Source organism: Pongo pygmaeus, chromosome 5, assembly GCF_028885625.2.
Source record: "Pongo pygmaeus isolate AG05252 chromosome 5, NHGRI_mPonPyg2-v2.0_pri, whole genome shotgun sequence".
Classification (NCBI taxonomy): Eukaryota; Metazoa; Chordata; class Mammalia; order Primates; family Hominidae; genus Pongo; species Pongo pygmaeus.
This window is the reverse complement of record NC_072378.2, coordinates 105,999,871-106,021,079: the sequence shown is the minus strand read 5'-3', so window position 1 is coordinate 106,021,079 and position 21,209 is coordinate 105,999,871. Positions and strand designations below refer to the sequence as shown.

The 21,209-nt window shown below is 40.7% G+C and overlaps 1 protein-coding gene across 4 annotated transcripts in view; it reads right to left on the bottom strand.

The window, feature by feature from the left end:
• The window catches only part of PRDM1 (PR/SET domain 1), a 116,842-nt gene that overhangs the window by 23,872 nt on the left and 71,761 nt on the right, over nt 1–21,209 (bottom strand). The window lies entirely within an intron of this gene.

The following is a 21,209-nucleotide window of genomic DNA, read 5'->3' as shown; positions in this document are numbered from 1 at the left end:
CCCGCCTCCCGCCCCAAAAGTTGTAACATTCCATTTCTCCTGCTAACGTTCAAACTTGGCAGAACTAACTTTCCTCTTTTATTTAGTAAATAGGGAAATAGGCAAAAGTTATAATTCTACAGATTAATGTTTGTTTTCCTTTCCTCTCCTCCCAGAACCCACAGGCTGACTTCCCAGGAGTGTAAGTAAAATGTAGAGCATTAATCGTTTCACAGTTCAGAGGAATATTGAACTGATCACTACAAGTGGAAAGCGGTCGGAGGAGGCAGTAATTAGTGGGGCTTATTCTGAGCCCCGGCCAGCTTTTCCTCCAGCCCAGTCAGTCCTCTGCTGAAGGAAGGACATCCTGTGATGATGGCATACAATGTCCTGTTTGTTTATTATTAAGAGCGTGGACCTTGCATTCCTGCTTCTCATTACAAAACAAACCAGATGCTTTACTTCCTTCAATGGTCTTGTGCCTTCAGCAAGAAATCCTTTATTTCAGAGAAACAATGTTTATAGCAAACACCCCATTTCAATTATTATTTAGATCATTGAAATCCAGGTCTTCCCTTTTTCCTGCTTGCCTTACCATAGGTAGGTTTTTTTTTTTTAAATCATCTCTCCTTCGACCTGCGATGTCTTTTCTAACATTTTAAATACACGTGTGCACACACACCCACACACACACACACCCACCCACATACACACACCCAGTTCCAACCTAATGATACCAACTTAGTCATACAATGAAATGGACATCTGAGTATTTGTTTACAGGAAGAAATGAAACAAAGCAAAACAAAAGCCCAACTCAATCCTAAAAATATGTCTGTTTATCTTTAAAATTTCTTTTCTTACTTTTAGAAAACTTTTCTAGAATTTTTTTTAGGGGTGAGGGGGAGAGGCAAAAGATTATTTGCCAGGAAATGGTGTCTAAAGTCTTGCTGCAATCTCTCTCTCAGTACAGAACAATTAAATTCCCACTAGGGGACATGATTAGCACACACTCCCTGCTTGCTGCGTGGCCCACCTGTGATTGCATGTTATGCCAGAGGGGACGCTAGCACCAAGAGGAAGCAGGACTTTTAGAAGGCAGATCTGCTAGGGGTGGAAGACTGCATGAACAATTCCTAAGAGTCCTCAGAAAGCTCCAAGCTGATAATTAAACAAGAGAAATCCAGCCTGCTCAAGAGGGTTTATTAACTGATGCTGAGTCAGCACCACAATGGACAGAAAAACAATGTAGTCATACTGAAGGCTGGCCTGCTGTTCAAACAGTCTCACTTGCAGATGTTAAAGAGTATTTCACTTCCCTTTTAGAATCAAACTCTGTTCTTAGGCCACATACACCATCATGCAACTGCTGGTGAGTCAACCATGATAGAGTAAGGGAATAGGCAAAAAGTTTGATATTTGAGGTGGGAAGAAGGCTATTTTAAGCCAAATATTTGCTTTAATGACTGGAAGATGCCAGTGAATCAACTCACTGTTAATTAATATCAGCCTGCACTCACCTTCAGAGGTGGTGAAATGGGCTTGAGTCTAGGGAGGACGCAAACTTCAAATACCAGTGTGGGGCTTAGCCAGGCAACCCTAAAATTAGTTCCAGGTGTCCCAGCTGAGCTGGACAAGGCCACGGGTAGAACTTTAAGGAAAGTAAATTTTCAGACAGAGTGTTGGAATGTAAAGTCCTTCACATGTTTGCTTCTTGTCTCAAAGTGATTGGGAAAAAAAACCTCCAAACCAACTTTCGACTATGATTATAGTAGTCAAGGATGGATATCATCATTTAAAATGAAAGCTACTAAAAAGGAAGAAGAAATAAAAGAAAGGAAGCTTGCTCCATAATAGGAAAAAACATGTCCATACTGTAATATTTAGGTATTGTCCAGCACAAAACCATTAAGGGGGAATAAAAGGGACTGACCTCTGAACTTCACTCGGTCCTCCCAGAGGGCCTGAGCAGTGCACCTTTTTACTGCTGACTAAAGCTGGGAGACCCTGGCAGCAGTACAGCTGTGCAGAGAGAGCTATCAGAGGCTGCCACTGTCTGGAATCTTGTGTCTCAAAGGGTTTGTTTCTAAGTAATAACTTGGTGCATTTTTAGTCACTATATTATTTCCCCCCAAGTTAGAACACCGAAAAGAACCTCAGTTATCTTTATTAATCAGCATTTCTCAGGCAGAGCTCTCTCATTAAAAGTGTTCACAATGGCAGCAAATCATGAATGAGCCAAATAGTTCTGTTCTCAGAAATTCTTATCTATTCCCGTGGATGGCATCATCACAACAGTTCCATCAGCCAATTTTAATTCGGTTTCAGCTACTAGGCCAGTTTTTTTCCTCTCCCAGTTCCTGGGTGGATTGGGAATTGCAATGTTGGCGGCCAGATGACTCTATAGGGAAAGGACTATTGTAGAATGAAGGGAAATTGAGTACCAAATCTGGAGACCTGAACTCCACTTGGGGGAAAAAAATTTTTTTTCCTAAGGAATTTTTTTTTCCTAAAGTAAAAAAAAAGGGATGAAATGTACCCAAGATGAAACATGCTTTCATTTTCTCATTCAACTCCTGCCATACCCAAACAAGGTCAATGACAGGCTAACCACATCAAGAGAATAACCCCCCCCACCCTCTTCTTCCTACTCCCTACCCACCCACCCACCCTCACCCCCCACACCCATTTCCCGCTTCCTGTAAGTTAGGCATCTTCATGCTGGTAAACATTTGGGGACCAACTGTAAGCCTGAGCCTGACAGAGGGGCACTGAGGCTTTGAAGCCCTCCCACATGTCTCAAAGCCAGGCTGAGAACTAGAGGGACACTTGGTTTTTAAACTTTAACAGCTTTTTCAACTCAAATCACTGGGCTTGGCCTTCTGCCTGCCTTCCTTTTTAAACGCTGGACAAGAAGAGCGAGTATGTGTGTATGAGTGAGACAGAATATATGTATGACACATGCTATGTTACAATGCAGCTTGTTTGTGTCATTGGTGTGATATGTGTATGATATGTTTCGATGATGAGTTGAATCAATTTAAAAATAGCACCAGCTTCCTTCTCATGACACAGCTCACCTCCCAAAAACTTTTGACAAACATATTCAGGGCCTAAACATTGGGACGGTGACCTTCAGGGGCTGTTGGATGTTTTGGAATGAGGTCAGTGTTTTGACTTCCTACATAAGGGAAACAAAAATTAAGTAAATTCAAGAACCCAAGTAGAGCTCCCTTCCCACCCTAGGAATGAAGATGTAAGTGTTCTCCAGAGGACTTTATAAAACCCACAGGATGTCCGAGGTCTCAGAGTATTTATAGAACCACCTGTATCATTACATCTAAGTATTGATATCTTTTTTAGCCCTCCCTTCAGAAAGACAGTTGTATTCTCATCTAATCATTTATATATGATTTTAAAATTATTTTTTAAACTATTCCTTTAGTTCAGCATCTACCAACTTAATAAATGATAATAGCAATGCTAATCATTTCCATATGACTTGTGGGGAAACCAAGGTTTGGGGTTTCCAAAATTTGCTTTCCCTTCTAATTATGTTTTTATCATAGTGAATATTCAGACAGAAGAGTTTTAACTTCTGAGAAGTCTGTGGGAAAGAACAGGAGAAGGAAGATTATTTCAGAACTCAGAAGACACTTCCTAACCTTACAGCTGGTGGGAAAAAAGGAATAATCCTAAAATTAAACTAACAGAAGGCAAAACCTGAACTGTTAACAAGGGAGAAAAAGAGCAATAGGAAAGGTGTCCACTCTGAAACTCATCTCTTGTCTTTATTTGGAGAACAGGAAGAGTAGCTTCCACACAAATGAGTGAGCAAGACTGTGGGTCAAATGTTTGCTTCTCTCACCTTTCAGTGGGAGAAGCCATTCTGGAAGAGGAGAGGACTCAAGGTGGAAATAAAGGGAAGGTCGCCAAGAATAAGATTAGGGAGGACCAGTTGGCTTAAAAATGAAGGTGAAAGGCTTCTCTGGAGGATAAGCAGGAACAGCAGCAGAAGACCCAGTGCAGGGAGGAGCAGTCCCCTTGGAACAGGAAAAGGGACCCTACAGTTGTACCTACCACCTTGTGCTTCCCTGAAATCACAGAATATTAACCAAAGGACACAGGTGGTTTTATTTAAAATGGGACTGACGATTTCTTCTCATCCTTTCTAAGGGAAGATCAAGACTGCAGAGGCTTGACTTTTATCATGCCAAGGTAAGTTAGGATAGAAGAGACAGAATCATAAAGGTTAATAGTGAAATCATTTGACCACCCCCAGCCCCCAACTCCTATTCTGCTCCAAAGGGGATTTAGTATCCAAACTAAGTCGAAGACCATACATCCCCTTCAACACTTCATTTTCCTGCTGAGGAAACTGAGGACCAGAGGTCAGGAAGCAGAAACGGCATCTCTCCCAGACTCTTTTGGTAATTGGATCTTAACATAGAACTGTGAACCTGGGAAATGCCAGCCCACAGGCAGGGCTGCAGCTCAGGGAGCAAAATCAGAACTTGGCTCTCAGATTTCCAGCCAAGCTCAGGGTTCTGTATTGGATCCTAAGCACCTACTGGACCTAAGGTACACATGGACTTGAAAATGAGGAGGAGGGGGCTGCGCTTATTGGAGAACCTTTTAAATGTTAAACCGGTGGTGACACCAGAAGAAGTTCAACCCGCCTAAACCAAATTCAGTGCCTGAGTTTGGAAGAAGGCATTGACTGTCCTTCACCTCCACCCACCTGAGAGGTGGAGAGGGGAGGGAGAAAAGAGAAGGCAAAGGCAAGACAATAACAAACCTCATTTAATAGACACCTTATCTTTTGAACAACTCTCTAATGTTGACTAAGGAAAAGCTGGGAAACCTTTTAACATGAAGATAGCCTGGAGATCCAGAAGCCATCAGCCCTGACTTATCTGTTCTCCATCTACAGCCCATTGTTTCCTCCAAGCAGGCACCCCGGGGAAGCAGGGCAAAGGAGTTAATGTTCAGTAGGCATCCGCCCCCTTAAGGTGCACCTCTGGGGGACTGAAGGGCAACCCTGCTTCACCCTAGAATGGGACCAAACACAGGGAAGGAGTGGTTTGGTGCTTTTCAGGCAGGATCCCCACAGCTCCTTTTAAGAGAACAGGCACTGCCTTTAGGAGAGATAATCCCACAATGGATGTCCATTAAAAGTATTAGGATGTGTACCGCCACCATGATCCCTGGGAGGAGAGATCTGTCCTGACAATAGACAATTAAAGCTGATAAATCCAAGCTACTTGTTGCTGTTCTAATTCCTTCTAATTGTATGCTACTTGTGCCTGGCTCTCGCATTCAGGGATGAAGCAAGCTACTCTAATCTCCAAAGTACCTGACCTACTTCCTACAGGATCTTTTCAGCATTCTTTTCTTCCCATCTGGACCTTTTCTCCTCTTCTCCTTCTCCTTTCTTCCTCATAGATTGAGGGAAGGAGAAGGAAGGATGCTAGGGGCTGTGGTGGGGGGTGTGGAACAGAAGGCTGAGTCCAAATCAATGACTCTGGGGCCTCAGACAGTTCACTAATCGGTTAACAGCTAATCATGCTCACGGGCACATCAGTGATTAAACTGCACTTTGCATTAGGCTCAACAAGTGGCACGAGGCACACTTAGGATCCAACTGCTAGATCACTGCTAGCTGCCAAATCTGCATGTGCTTATGTGTGGGGAGTGCATGCCTCACTGATTCATTTGTAGCTGACATCTCACTAATTACACTGCCACCACCAGCTAGGCAGAGTAAAGCCTTCATTCTCACCCAACACCCCAAAGGATGTTATTCTATCTAAACAACAGAGCTTTAAATGCCAGTTTGGTGCCTACCTGCATGTGCTCTCCTTCCAGAATCTCCTAGAATCCATGAAAGGAGCAAAATCATCTTCGCAATTCAATCTTGGCCCCTGGGTGTGTTTTTAATGCTGAAAAATCTTTATAGAGCTATCTCTTCCCACTCCTCCCTGCTCAATAGCCTAAAGAGTGGTTAATAACCTGTCCTTTTAAAATACAATACTGGAATTAACAATTCCAACCAGCATGAATCACGTGTTGGGTTTTTTTCTGTTGTTGTTTGCTTGTTTTGAGAAAGAGTTTTCCTCTGTCACCCAGGCTAGAGTGCAATGGCATGATCTTGGTTGGCTGCAACCTTCACCTCCTGGCTGCAAGCAATTCTTGTGCCCCAGCCTCCAGAATAGCTGGGATTAAAGGCACGTGCCACCACGGCAGGCTAATTTTTGTATTTTTAGTAGAGACAGGGTTTTACCGTGTTGGCCATGCTGGTCTCGAACCCCTGGCCTCAAGTGATCTGCCTGCCTCAGCTTCCCAAAGTGCTGGGATTACAGGTGTGAGCCACCGCACCCTGCCGTGTTGATTTTCTTTTAAAATACATCCTTGTGTTTCAGAAATACAAGATACAATATTCATCAATGAAATTATATGCTTTTTGGCCTTTGCCTCAAAATCATTGGGTGGGGTTGGGATAGATGAAACAACCCGGGTCTTAAGTTGGTAATTGTTGAACTGGGTACTGGGTACATTACACCATTCTCTTCAGTTATTTTTTTTTTCCCTCACTGATCCTTGTTTTAACAGTTTTTTTAAATGTTAAAAATAATAGATCAGGCGCGGTGGCTCACCCCTGTAATCCCAGCACTTTGGGAGGCCAAGGTGGGTGGATCACCTGAAGTCAGGAGTTTGAGACCAGCCTGGCCAACATGGTGAAACCCCGTCTCTACTAAAAATACAAAAATTAGCCAGGCCCACGTGGTGGCGGGCACCTGTAGTCCCAGCTACTCGGGAGGCTGAGACACGAGAATCGCTTGAACCCGAGAGGTGGAGGTTGCAGTAAGCTGAGATCACGCCACTGCACTCCAGCCTAGGCAACAGAGTAAGACTCTGTGTCAAAATAATAATAATAATGATAATAATAATACTTTTTTAAAAATAAAACTTTAAATTCCAGAGACCCCCAAATGATCTACTCAAGGCCCTCATGCTGTTTTATTTTTTATTTTATTTCTTTTCTGAGACAGGGCCTCCCTCTGTCACACAAGCTGGAGTGCAGTGGCACAATCATGGCTCACTGTAGCCTCCTGGGTTCAGGTGATCCTCCTGAGTAGCTAGGACTAGAGGCACCCACTACCACACCCAGCTAATTTTTGTATTTTTTGATAGAGACAGGGTTTCGCCATGTTGCCCAGGCTGGTCTTAAATTCTTGAGCTCAAGCGATCTGCCTGCCTCGGCCTGCCATAGTATTGGGATTACAGGCGTGAGCCACTGTGCCCAGCCATGCTGTTTAACTTAAGTTTATCCCCTTTGCATGAATGTGAATGAATGTTAAATTCAAAAGCATTGACATAACACAAAGAAGGCATCTGGCTGCTATCCTACTCCATCAAAAGCAGCAGTCTCTACAATTGCAGTCATTTTGGGGGACACGTTTTTTCAGTGCTCCCCAAATGTAAGGCACTTTCAGGGTGTCAAAGATATGACAGCAGTCACCCAGTAGGTTTAATTTTGCCCTTCTGAGGAAATTCTAAACTGGGTCTCATTTATTCAATTTTACAGAGATCCCACCAAGAAAAGATTAAGAGCTTATTTTGGACTGAAAATTTATGTCTTCCAGGAGGTAAAACTTGCGCCATCTGAATCTGTTCCTGCGCGATGCACCCTCCTCTAGACAGAGGGACTAGAAATACAAATTTACCATACTCACTTTTTCTCTACAGTAGTCTGAGCAAGCCTCTGGCAGCACCCAGCAGGGACTCAGCTGATAAACGGTGTAAAACACAAACCATTTGTCAACTCCCAAGAGAGGAGAACAAGCTGAAAGATGGACGCAGGAAGTAGATTTATCTGGAGCAACACATTAACTAGTATAAATACCAGTGAAAAAAGTAAACACATTCACCGAGCAAGAAAGATCTCATCACAGTTACCTCACTGCTTAACTCAATGTTCTCCCAAAGCCTTCGCCTCCTCAGACAAGGGACACCCATTTGTCTTGATGTTCTGTGCAGAAGATATTTAAACAAATCAAAGATTTATTTCCTTATTGACCTCTGTTTCATTAACAACTAGTTTACATTAATAGAAAAAGGTTCTGCCAGACAAAGAAAAGGTTTCTCCAGTGATGATATTCCCCCATTCTTTAGAAGACAGAAGGTTTTCCAAAATGCCATTAGGAATGAGAACACAGCATGTGAAATTATCCTTCAAACTGTTATGTATATTAAACATTCATTCATATGACTTCAGACATTCGTGGAAACATTTTTAATTTCAGAAGTCCCAAAAAGCAAAGATACAGCCAAGAAATCCACATACAGTCCTGGTTTATTGAAGTACATGTATTGCTACAGAGTTGCTGGGTAATGGTGACAGTGCTAGGCATGGCCCCGGACACCTGGCTTCCAGTTCAGGCGGTGTCTATGGAAAACAGGGAGACTTGGGCTCCATTTCCTCATGTATACCACTTTTTTGCTCATGCTCTAACTGTGATTCATCCTCCTGGACAATGATCTTTCTCTGTGGTCTTCTACCTACCAGGCTATGCATAATCATCGGATTCTTTGAAAATCCAGCCCTTAGCACAGTGCCTGGCGGTGTGATCAATGGTTGATTAATGTTTGCTGAATGAATCAATTAAAATGGTTCTCAGCTCCCATCTGTGAAGGGAGCACTATAGTGGGCTCTGAATGTACTTTCTCTTTTTCTAGAGAAAATAAGACTGCCGCTCAGCCTTTGTTTATGGGACTTCAAAAAACATGTTCCAGGGCAGGAGCCACAGACATTAAGATGTTCATGTTTATGGGAATGGGAAGAACTTACCTCTGACAACAGCATTTGAAAATAAGTTCATCCACTAAAAACAAATGTAATATATTTTCCAAGTGAAAGTGACTTACACAGTTCTTGTGGGGTCTGCTTTTGTCCACTCAGCCATCTGCACTCCTGGCACTGGACTTCTTCCTAAAATTTTCTCCTGCCAGTCTTAGGGCCTTCCTCCCTTTCACGGAAAGCCACTCCACCCACAGTAATTAGGTTTAACTAGAGCAATTAACAAAACAAACTCCTTGTTGCTTAGTGGGCTGATAGAATTCTGATTGCAAAATTGTTTTAGGATGTGCAGAGTAGTTTAAAACAAAGATAAATAAGTTATGCAACCATTTTGCATATAATCCATTTGTTTGTGTGTAGGAAACAGTTGTACATCTTAAGTAATATAGTCTAAAATTACATTACATTTTACTAAGCAGTATGCCTTCCTCATATAATATTAATTCAGATCTAATAAATTTAACCTGGGATTATTTTTTCTAGTGCTACATAGTTTTAAATTATTCAGAGAAAAATGCTTCATTTTTTTCTACTAATAAAGTAACAGCTTACATGTTTTTTAAAAGACTGATGTAACATAATCAACACCATCCAATTCCCCAAAAGCCTTCTCCACAAAATTCTACGATTTCAAATGTAGTTTTTACAGGCACTATCACTCTAAATTCTTTCTGTATACAAAATTTAGTACAATTCCATTATTTTGCTGATTCTTCAATATTAGTGCCACCTAAGAGTTCAATCATGTATTTAGAGTTTTATATACTTTAATTCGATTTTACCAGGCTGGGTGCAGTGGTTCATGCCTGTAATGCCAGCACTTTGGGATGTCACACTTTGGGAGGCAAAGGTGGGATGATCCCTTGAGTCCAGGAGTTTGAGACCAGCCTGGGCAACATGGCAAAACCCCATCTCTACAAAAATATAAAAATTAGCCAAGTGTAGTGGCGCATACCTGTAGTCCCAGCTACTCGGGAGGCTGAGGTTGGAGGATGGCTTGAGCCTGGGAAGTGGAGGTTATAGTGAGCAGAGATCGTGCCACTGCACTCCAGGCTGGGCAATAGAGCCAGACTCTGTCTCAAAAAAAAAAAATTTTTTTTTTTTAAATTTTACCTGTAGTGATTTTTATTATGGTCTTATACCAACTTCCTTGATTTTCGAATAAGAGTATGGTGATGAAAAATAATCTTACTAGCTGTGTGCAGTGTCGCATGCCTGTAGTACCAGCTACTCTGGAGGCTGAGGCAGGAGGATCACTCGAGCCCAGGAATTCCAGACCAGCCTGAGCAACATAGCAAGACCCCAGCTCTTAAAAAAGAAGAGAAAGAAAAATAAGCTTGCTGCAACTTTACCTGAAAAGGGAAAGTCTACATTCTATTAAAAGTATAATTTTCTTTCAACTAGAAATCCTAATAAGCATCTGATGGTCATAAATTCTCACTATGTGAAAAAATGAGGGTAATCCTACAGGAAAACAAACACAATAACCCCTGAAGGCCAGGTAAGAGATGATCAGAACCAAGGACATTTTATGGTTAATACAAGGCTATGTAAAGCTTTTTGAAAATGTCTTGCATTTCTCAAGAAGCTACTGTTGCTGCATATTAATGTTCTTATTCTGAATGCCATAGATCACCAGAATAAAAATACAATTGTCTCAAAATATATAGAATTAGTTAATAATCAGAACTAAAACCATGGCTAAAATATTACTTCAGCTCCCAGAAATCTAATTTAATATAGGAAAATGAGGATTTTTGAAAATTGTTTGTTTTAGAAACGAAGCCACTGAAAGTAATAGACTGTCCTTACTTTAAATACGGCTCAATTCATTAAAACACAGTCTTAGAGAAAATTTCAAAATATAAGGTATGCTGATATTTTAAGAAATATTGATAACACAAATAAAGTTGTGTTATGATAATAAAAAAAAAATTTCCCCCCCAATTTGGTCAATAGTCAACATGGTTGATGCTTTCTTATCCAATGCAATTGGGACCAATAGTTTTTAAATTATACAAACAGTTAAGTTAGAGCTTCTTTAAAATGATGACTATTAACCTTAAACATTATACAGTATTGGAAACAATATGTCAACTCTCCCATCTTTGATGCAGGACCAAGGCCTTGGATCACTGCAATCTCCGCCTCCCGGGTTCAAGCGATTCTCATGCCTCAGCCTCTTGAGTAGCTGGGAACACAGGCACGTGCCACTATGCCTGGCTAATTTTGTATTTTTAGTAGAGATGGGGTTTCGCCACGTTGACCAGGCTGGTCTTGAACTCCCAGCCTCAAGCTATCTGCCCGCCTTGGCCTCCGAAATTGCTGGGATCACAGGTGTGAGCCACTGCACCAGGCCTCTCTGATATTTATATCCCCCCTCGTCCCCCAACCCAATATTCTATAGTTGTTTCATCTATTTCAACTATAGGATTTTTCAGCCAGTATTTACCAAGCCTCTCCAAAGAGTTCTACTTGGTTTTAATGGAAACAACTCTTAATACTTATGTCATTGATTTATATAATATTTAATTAAGTTACATCATTATAACTAGCATTATCTAGTTGGGAACAAATACAAACAACCCTTGGGGAGCATGCAAATCAGAAAATGCAATGATCAAACATACATGAGTAATGTATTTTAAAATTATTATACAACATGCTGTGAGCAACTGGCAACTTGAGTGGGAAGTCCACAAGTGTTTGATACGTGGGAAATTACAATCCCTAGAAACCGGATTTCTTAATTTCATAAAGGAAGAAATTGACTCTCAGGGAAAGTAATTTTCTTTTGGTCACTCAGTTATGCGTATAGGCCTACAACATTTCATCTGCAATTCCAAAATCCAAAAAGCTCTGGAAATGGAATGTTGTTTCACTTTTTATTCCCACTGCCATAGATCAACTTTAACCACTAAGATACTACAGTGGCCTTGTAATTACCTTCTCCATTTTCAGTTTTACTCCTTTGCAGTTTTCATCATCACCACTGCCACCAGAATTATCACTCTGAATTACAGCCTTCCTATGGTCCTTCCCTCCCCCCAAATTTTGCATGGCTCCCACGGATGCTGACCAGAGGCTGTCTGTAGTCTTTGTCTCCACTCATGTGGATCATGTTTTCTGCTGCAGAAACCCTAACATTTGAATAAGAACACCTCACTGAGGGTATATGCTTCAATATCACCTCTCTAACATTTGAAAAATTCTGAATCCAAAGTCACACCTGGCCTCTAAGGAATGAAGATGAGGATGTGGGACTTGCATCTGTGTCAATACTATAGCCAGGCCTCTCTCCTCATTGGTCACTGGGCCTGAGATTCCATGTACAGTGACTGATCATGATTCCAACAAATACACTTCTTGAAATCACTTACTAAGTTGTGATCTTTTCTCTTTTCACATAAATTTTAAAAATCACAAATAACGTTTAAATAATAAAATACTTAGCCACACATTACCTAGGCAAAGCAATAAATAAAAATAACAGTTTCTTAACACTGTCCAGCTGACCAGAGAACATAGACAGTAAATGGCTTAATCATTATTCAGAACATTTTTTAAATTGAAGAAATAATATGATGTATGATGATACAGTATTGCCCTTAATACCTAATCAAAAGGAAATTGAGGCCGGGTGCTGTGGCTCGTGTCTGTAATCCTAGCACTTTGGGAGGCCGAGGTGAGTGGATCACCTGAGGTCAGGAGTTGGAAACCAGCCTAGCCAACATAGTGAAACCTTGTCTCTACTAGAAATACAAAAATTAGCCGGGCATGATAGTGGGTGCCTGTAATCCCAGCTACTCGGGAGGCTGAGGCAGAAGAATCGCTTGAAACCAGGAGGTGGAGGTTGCAGTGGGCCGAGATTGCGCCATTGCACTCCAGCCTGGGTGACAGAGTGAGACTCTGTCTCAAAAAAAAAAAAAAAAAAAAAAAAAGAGGAAATTGAGAGATACTCTGGGTTTAGAGTGATATATATGCACACAGGCAAACAAATTCATTTGTCACCAGGATTTGGACATTTGCCTCCTGTTAATTGCCACATGGTGAAGAGCAGAGCCGGCAGCCACTTCTCATCCCTTCTACTACTCCCTTGTAACATCATTACTTCCCCTTCCTCAGCCCACCAGAGTCAAATCTGTACACAACATAGGCCACGTCTTCCGGGGAAGCTCAAAGGCCTGCTGGCATAAGGTTCCCTTCAAAGCACCCCTGGAAGCTGTGTGGGATGAGGAGTATTGAAACCATCCTCTTTCCAGAGAACAGCTCAATCCACCACGTCATGTTTCTGTTCTCATTTACCCAGGGCTCACGATGTAGATGGTTAGAAGGTTGCCCTGCAGCTCCCCAACACAGGGGGCACCGCAGACAGCAGAAGCCACACACACATCCGGGCAGAGCTTCCCAATGCGACGCTGAAATCCAGCTATCCGGGTCTTGAGTTTTGTTAGGACTGGTTATAGAGAAAAGACTGTGGGACTAACTAATTGTGGGAAGGAAGAGGGAATTGTTCTCTCTCTATATATTCTTCCCTTCTTCTATTCCTCTCCCTTCTATAACAGAAAATAGAAGAGTTGTGCTTGGGGAATATGAGATACTTTAGTCTCAGGTGAGGCACACCCAATTGCATGCTGCACTTCAGTGGAGAGAGGACAGGGAAGGTCACGATTCCCAGAGCTACCTCATTTGTGATCTGGAATTCTGCTTAAGACCTACATATTACACCCCAAAATAGCCCTAAAAAACAATGTCCAGATTCAGTTAGTTGTTGCTGTCTTTTAGAATGTGAATTTTTTCCTTACTTCTCTTCTCTTTTCCTGCCCCCAATGAAACAGCTAAGAAGTATGAAGGATATCTTTTCCTCACCATAGGTAAAGAAGATAAATGTCTATGACTTGGTGTAAACACAACTGCAAAAGCCCAGCCAAGGGCATCAGAAAATGGAACACATTGATAGTAGGTCATTAAAATATGCCCCATAAAATCTTTCAGTAGTCCCCAAACTTTGCTGCACAGTAGAATACCCTGGGAAACTTTAAAATATCCTGATGTCCAAGTTGCATCTCAAGTCAATTAATGAACCTTGAAAATGCTGGGGTGGGAGCCAGGCACCACTATTTTTCAAAGTTCCTCAAGTGGTTCCAATGTGCTGTCAAGTTTGGGAACCACTGCCTTACTTAATCAGATGCCAACCTTTTAGATGATATCTACACTTAAAATATTGTCTTCCTTAACTCTCACCCACCCTCCTTCCCAAGCAAAGAAAATACACTGTGGTTGTGGAACATTCCCAGGAATGGCATCTGAATACATGGCTTGGACTGAAACCACATAACAGACAATCTGCCTCTGAGATTAACAAAGAACTGGGATAATGAGGCCAAGGACCTGAGTTCTATACTCAGAGGGGTCACTCAGGCTGGCTTGGGTCTGTGGCCACACAGATTGTGCCCCTGATTCCAGTTATGAGTGAATACTGTGGCTTGGAAAGGAAACCACCAGCAAGTGTATAGATGGATACAGCAATGCAATATCCAATACCAGAAAATCAATGCAAAATCGATGGGAAGTGGATCAGCATTGTTATCTTCCTGTATTAATTTTTATTGCAGATACCTGTATGTATGTATGTGTGCGTGTGTGTATATACACACGTAACATACATATACATACATACATATATAACATATACATATAATTCTCCTCATTCTCTGAATTAGAACATGAATGGGTGGCATAATAAGATGCATTCTTTTTTTTGAGACAGAGTCTCACTCTGTCCCTCAGGCTGGAGTGCAGTAGTGTGATCTTGGCTCACTGCAACCTCCCCTTCCCAGGTTCAAGCAATTCTCCTGCCTCAGCCCCCACAAGTAGCGGGATTACAGGCGCCCACCACCACACCTGGCTAATTTTTTGTATTTTTAGTAGAGACAGGGTTTCACCATGTTGGCCAGGTGGTCTTGAACTCCTGACCTCAAATGATCCATCTGCCTTGGCCTCCGAAAGTGCTGGTATTACAGGCATGAGCCACTGCATCAGGCCAATAAGATGCATTCTTAATGTAGATGGTTCAAACATGTCATTACAAATCATGGTTGTTCAAAGAAACAGTCTGGAAGATTGCCTTCAGAATAAATATTTGAAAGTAGCAAAGCCAATCATTGGGGTATGGCATGATGCCTAGCACACAGTCAGAGCCCAATATGTTTGTCAAATGCACAAAAGATAGAAGCAGTATGCCATAGGGTTACTATTCAAATATTAACAATATTACCAATATTTACATAGAGGAAAATATAAAGAGATGGAAAGTCTTGAAATTTTAGGTTAAATTTAAATGTCTAAATATTTACAAACTATACTTTGTTGGTATAACTTTTCTGAAAAAAAATTTACCTATATATACCAAGAGCCTTAGAGATTTATAACCTTTGACCAAATGATTATACTTATAGAAATATATCCACAGGGAAATAATTTGAGCAAAGTTATATAAGCATATTAGTTACAATGTTATGTACAATTGTGACAAACTAGAAACAACCTGAATATTCAAATTTACAGAAATTATTAAATAGATTGCGATAAGGAGAACATAATATAAGTATTATTCAGGCATTTAAAAAGTTTAAAATGTGATATGAAAGAATGCTTGAGATAAGTCCTTGGATTAAAAAAGCAGATACAAAAGTGTACCATAATTTCATTTGTATTCTTGCAATGACTAAAAATGTGCTACCGTTTATGTAAAAGAAAAACATCTAAAACAATTAGAAGGGGGTATCTGAAATGTTGATTCCAAATTCTATTCCTCTAATTAGTCTTAATGAAGTCAGCAGTTTTTGTCATAAATTTCAATTAACCATAATCCCCATCTGACACAAACCCACTAGTCCATATGTTAGGTCTCTCAGTTGACCAAATGCAACAGCCTTTGAAAATTGATTTAGCTAAAAAACATGCAACAGACACAAATGACAGCCACTGAGGAAATCTGAAAAGATAATCACCAAAAACAAATTGAGGGAGAAGTGGTGGATGGGGAGAGGGAAGAATTGCATTAAATCTATTTCCCAATTTTCTCCTTCCTTCTAGCATCAGTTAACACAGTCACAGGCCACAAATAATGTAGAGACTTTTTTTTAAGGTGAAAAATGCACACACATGGTGTTGGAGACCAACTCCTCATTTCCCATTCTCCTCACTGAAGCAACCTCTTCCACTAAAGTCAGGCAACCAGTTAACAGTGGAGCACACGAGAGTGCATTTTTTATCCAGCAGAAATATTTAGCTTGGCTGACTGCCAGGGAATGCTGGAAGAACAGACTGTATTAGGGGATTTACCTTCCACGTGTTTGGCACGTGTCATTTAGAGTATCTGAGAAGCTCGTCTCTCTTTCTCCATGGTATCTGAGCAGTGGAGAGGGCTGCCAAACCATAGAAGAGTGAGGCGATGCCGTCATCTAAATCTTCAAACCAGTACCTTTCTCAGATTCCAGTTTGCTTTCTCTCCATGACTGTTACAACTATAAAAGGACATTCCAGGTATCTATTGCTGTTGAAAGGAAAAAGCCCATATATCTTCCCTAAGTGCTAAAGATGCTTTCATTTATTAACGCTTAACACCACTTTGGAGTTGCATGAGTCTACAAACAATTTTGATAACTCTGATTTTTTTTTTTTAAAGCTCTGTATCATCAGGCAGTTTTAGCAACTTCGTTTATGGCTTTATCAAGAACTGCTATTTTATTTATTTTAAACCTAGACATTATTGGGAGTCATATATAATCAAGTTACAAAATTTGTTCTCAACTGTATGTGTTTTAAGTTTTTTTAATTGATTGGATGCTGTGCTAAGCTACTAAACACTTTGTAGACTCTAGATGCCAGAAGGGTCCCTATAGAAGCCCTTTATTTTACAGGAGAGGCAAGGTGACCATCCAAAGGCAATGGCTAGTAGTAGTCAAGCTGATGGCCAATCCGAAGTCTATCCCCACAACCTGGTGTGCTTTCTGCAACCCCACACCACTAGATAGACCACCAGGCACAAAGATGGGTGAATGATAGGAAGTCACCTGCAGCTGAAGAAGGCTCTGCCCCTTGCTGACCTAACAGTGGCCACAGGTGGGGGATGTACCATAGCCTCCAAACAGAGAATGTTCATAGCCCAAATTCCTAAAGAAGTTGCCTCTTTTCAACAAATTAGGGAGGGTAACATAATTTCCTTATGTGGGGAAAGAAAAATGCCTGTATGTCCTCTTTTCTTTGCAGATGACATGATGCTGTCACTGTTTGTAGAGTTGAAAAAGTCCCTTCTGAAAAGTGCACTGTGTGTTCAGGCAAGGATGCCCATCTCTTGACCCAGAACCCCAGCTCAGTACAGCTTGTGGTAAAAATGTTCCCGTGTATGACTGCGGATGGTAGAAGGAGAATTTAACCATGCTTTTGGAAAGTGCAGGAGTTGAAGTGGGAGAGGTTTCTATAAATACAAATTTAAATGAATGGTTTACAAGGTACTATAACTTATGTGAAAAGGAAAGAAGGAGAGTATACATATTGCACGCGGATAAACATATGTAAGGCTACACAAGAAGCTGAGAACAGTTGCTACTCTGAGGAGAACAGGGTGGGCCAGGCACAGTGGCTTATACCTGTAATCCCAGCACTTTGGGAGGCCAAGGCAGGTGGATCACCTGAGGTCAGGAGTTCGAAACCAGCCTGACCAACATGGTGAAACCCTGTCTCTACTAAAAATACAAAAATTGGCTGGGCGTCGTGGCATCCGCCTGTAATCCCAGCTACCAGGAAGACCGAGGCAGGAGAATCGCTTGAACTCAGGAGGCAGAGGTTGCAGTGAGCCAAGATCACACCATTGCACTTCAGCCTGGGCAACAAGAGCAAAACTCCATCTCAAAAAAAAAAAAGAACAGGGTGGCTGGAGTGTGTGTACACTTTTCACTGTATACTGTATACCTGTTGGTACCTTTACAATTCTGAACAATGCACGTATATTTACCTATGCAAAATAAATATAGATAAGTTATATATAAATTGCTTTGAATTTTTTAAAATAATAAGATGTTGCTGAAGATATTCTAAATTTTTACCAAATGTACTTTTTTTATTGTGGTTTAAAAATATATAAAACAGAAATTTACCATTTTAATCATTTTAGAGCCCACAACTCAGTAGTATTAATTACATTCACACTGTTATGCAACCATCACCACTATTCCCAAAACTTTTTCATCACTCAAAACAAAACTCTGATCCTATTAAGCAATAACTCCCCATTCCTCCCTTTCCCGGCCCCTGGTAACCTCTATTCTACCTTCTGTCTCTGATTCTGCCCTTTCTAGGTACCTCATAGAAGTGGAATCATACAGTATTTGAACTTTTGTGTCTGGCTTATTTTACTTAACACAATGTCTTCAGGGTTCATCCACATGTAGCATATATCAGCACTTCAGTCCTTTTTATGGCTTATATTGCATCTTGATTCTCCATTCTTCTGTTGAGGGACACATGGTTTGCTTCCACTATTGTGAATAATGCTGCTATGAACACTGGCATATAAGTATCTGAGTCCTTGTCACTTCTTTTGGGTATATATCTAGTAGTAGAATTGCTGGGTAATATGGTAATTCTCTATTTAGCTTTTTAAGGAAACCCAACATCATACATTTAAACATAGACATTACATTTACAGGAATTTATTCCAGGGAAGTAACGGAATGCAACCAGAGAATTATCCACTAAGTTTTTGACCATAAGCACTGTTTATAATATTGAAAAACTGGAAACAAGCCAAATGATTAACAATGTGGAATCGGTTAAATGTCTTATTTATGCAAGCAAATTCTATGAGGCTGTTTGTAATGGTTGTGAAGAGAATTGGCTCTGAGGTCATCCTGCCTGGGTTAAGATTTTGGCTCTACTATTTACATGCTGTCTGACTTTAGCCAAGTTAATTACCTTCCCTACATCTCTCATTCTTCATCAGCAAAATGGAGATAATAATAGCACTAAGTTCATTGGGAGATTGTGAAGATTAAATCACTTAATACACATGAAGCATCCGGAAAAGGGCCTGGCACACTATGTCCACAGGTATGGTTCAAATACTTTACCATAAGCAATATCATAATTTTATAATAAAGAACAGTGTTGCAGTAGATATGTAATGATGAAGAAAATACTTGGATCCGTAACTGACATTACTTACTGTAAGCATTTTTGGTGGAAAATGTGTATATATGTATATCCACAGGAAAAAAAGATTAGAAACACATACACAAAATATTAATCAATTGGAACCAGGTGGTAGAAATGCTATTGATTTCTGTATTTTTTCAAATCTTTAAGAATGAATATTACTTTTATAATTAGGAAAAAAGTTAGACTTAGACAGGAAAGGAACAGAAGAATGCCCTTTCTGAATGTCTATTGTATTTTAAATTTGGATTCAAGAATCTTAAACATATTTTGTTGTACTATCTTTTGAAATGCTGGATTCTAAAATCCAACCTGCTCTGTGGGAGAATCATGAAGCAGAAAATTCTCCTTCACAAAACTGCCTACTTGATTAAAGTTTGATTTTAAAAATCTTTATCGAAATCTGTTAATCGTCTTTGAGGGTAAAGTTCTAAGACTGACTTGACCGAGCCCTCCTCACAGCTCACCCCGCTTCCATTTAAACATGATCAGCTAGCTCCTGTCCACCAGCATGATGAATTAAATGTATGACAGTTATGACAGGTGAGGAGTACATGGAGGGGCTTAACCAGCAGGGATAAGATAAAGCCCCCATTTAAGAACAAAGCCCCCACCAAAGCTTGCCTATTAATGACCACGCACAGAATCTCTTTATTTGTCCCATTTGGAAGGAGCCAGCGGAAACCATAGACAATGGGTGGTTAGGCAGGGCGGCTGTTTCTCCAAGGGCCTCCCAACCAACTAATTGAAAATCCTTGATTTTCTGCTAAACACATCTGAAAGACAGGCTCAGCTTCCATAGGCAAGGGCAATGCTGCCTTTCAATGTTGTTTTAATACAATAGACTTAAATTTACAGCTGGACTAAGTGGAATTACTGTATATAAACCATAATATCTATCTGCAGGGATCCAGCTAAGCCCTAGAGAGACAAGTCCAGCAGCACAAATCCAAGGAATTTTGGAAGTCAATCCATTAGGATTATGGGGCAGACCCCTGATTTTGGAAGTCATGGGTTCAATCCGTGGAAGCAGGGAAGTCTCAATCTTCTTTTATCCTAACCTCTTATCGGAAGGCCTGCTGACCCAGTTTTTATTTAAAATAAACTGACAAACTACAAATAACATAATCATTTTCTATATTTATATATTATTGGGCAGGCAGCCTAGTCCTGTATTACCTTTTGTGCAGTAATTAAAAACATACTTGTGTGCCAAAAGTGTAGCCCTTTTAATATATAATTACGATAACCTGAACATTACTGATACATGATAATGATACACGTAAGAAAAAGTGAACTGTTGATTACACTTTCCTCCTTCCAGACTTTTAACCAGTGTACATTTCAGCTTATTAACAACATGAGACGCTATAAAAGAGCTAAATTATAGGATGCTCTCTGAAAAGATACTGTCACCTAGGGCCTGGCTCTTATGGATTGGTTTGTGTAGGGGCAGGTCTAATCATAGTAGGTACTCAAGAAGTTGTTGAATAAATAATATATAAGATTGTGTGGTGGCACATGTCTGTAGTCCCAGCTACTTGGGAGGCTGAGGCAGGAGGATTGCTTGAGCCCAGGGGTTTGAGTCCAACACCTGGACAACATAGCAAGACCTGGTTTGTTTAAAAAAAACAAAAAACTTGACAAAAAGAAACACTTGTTCAATAAATACATAAGATCAACAAAAAGACTAAAGCCACAGACCTCCTCTAGCCATCAAAACAGCCTCCAACTACCCCAGAGATCAGAATAAACCCATCCATGGCAGACCTCAGCCATTCCAGCAGTCTGTGCAGTTAGTCACATGGACAACCAGTGTGGCTGGCAGAGGTCCTTCTGAAGACCAGATAGACTAACAGCAGAGAGCATCATCTGTCTTCTACAGAAGAGGAAACAATGATTCAGTTAAGCAACTGCCCCAAATTCAAAAAGCAATTCAGTGGCTGGGCTGAAAACCCCTCCAGAATCTGCAAGGCTCTCAAGGCTCTTTCCAAGGCTCTGTGCTGTTCTCTGCTCCCACCCTATCCCCAGAAAGTCCCCTGATCAATGCTAGCTTTAATTCAGCATCTGTAAGGACTTTGGCCAAGCATGCATTCTTTCCTTCTCACCAAGGAGAACCAGCTCTGGAAACATCTGAAACTTAAGGACCCAA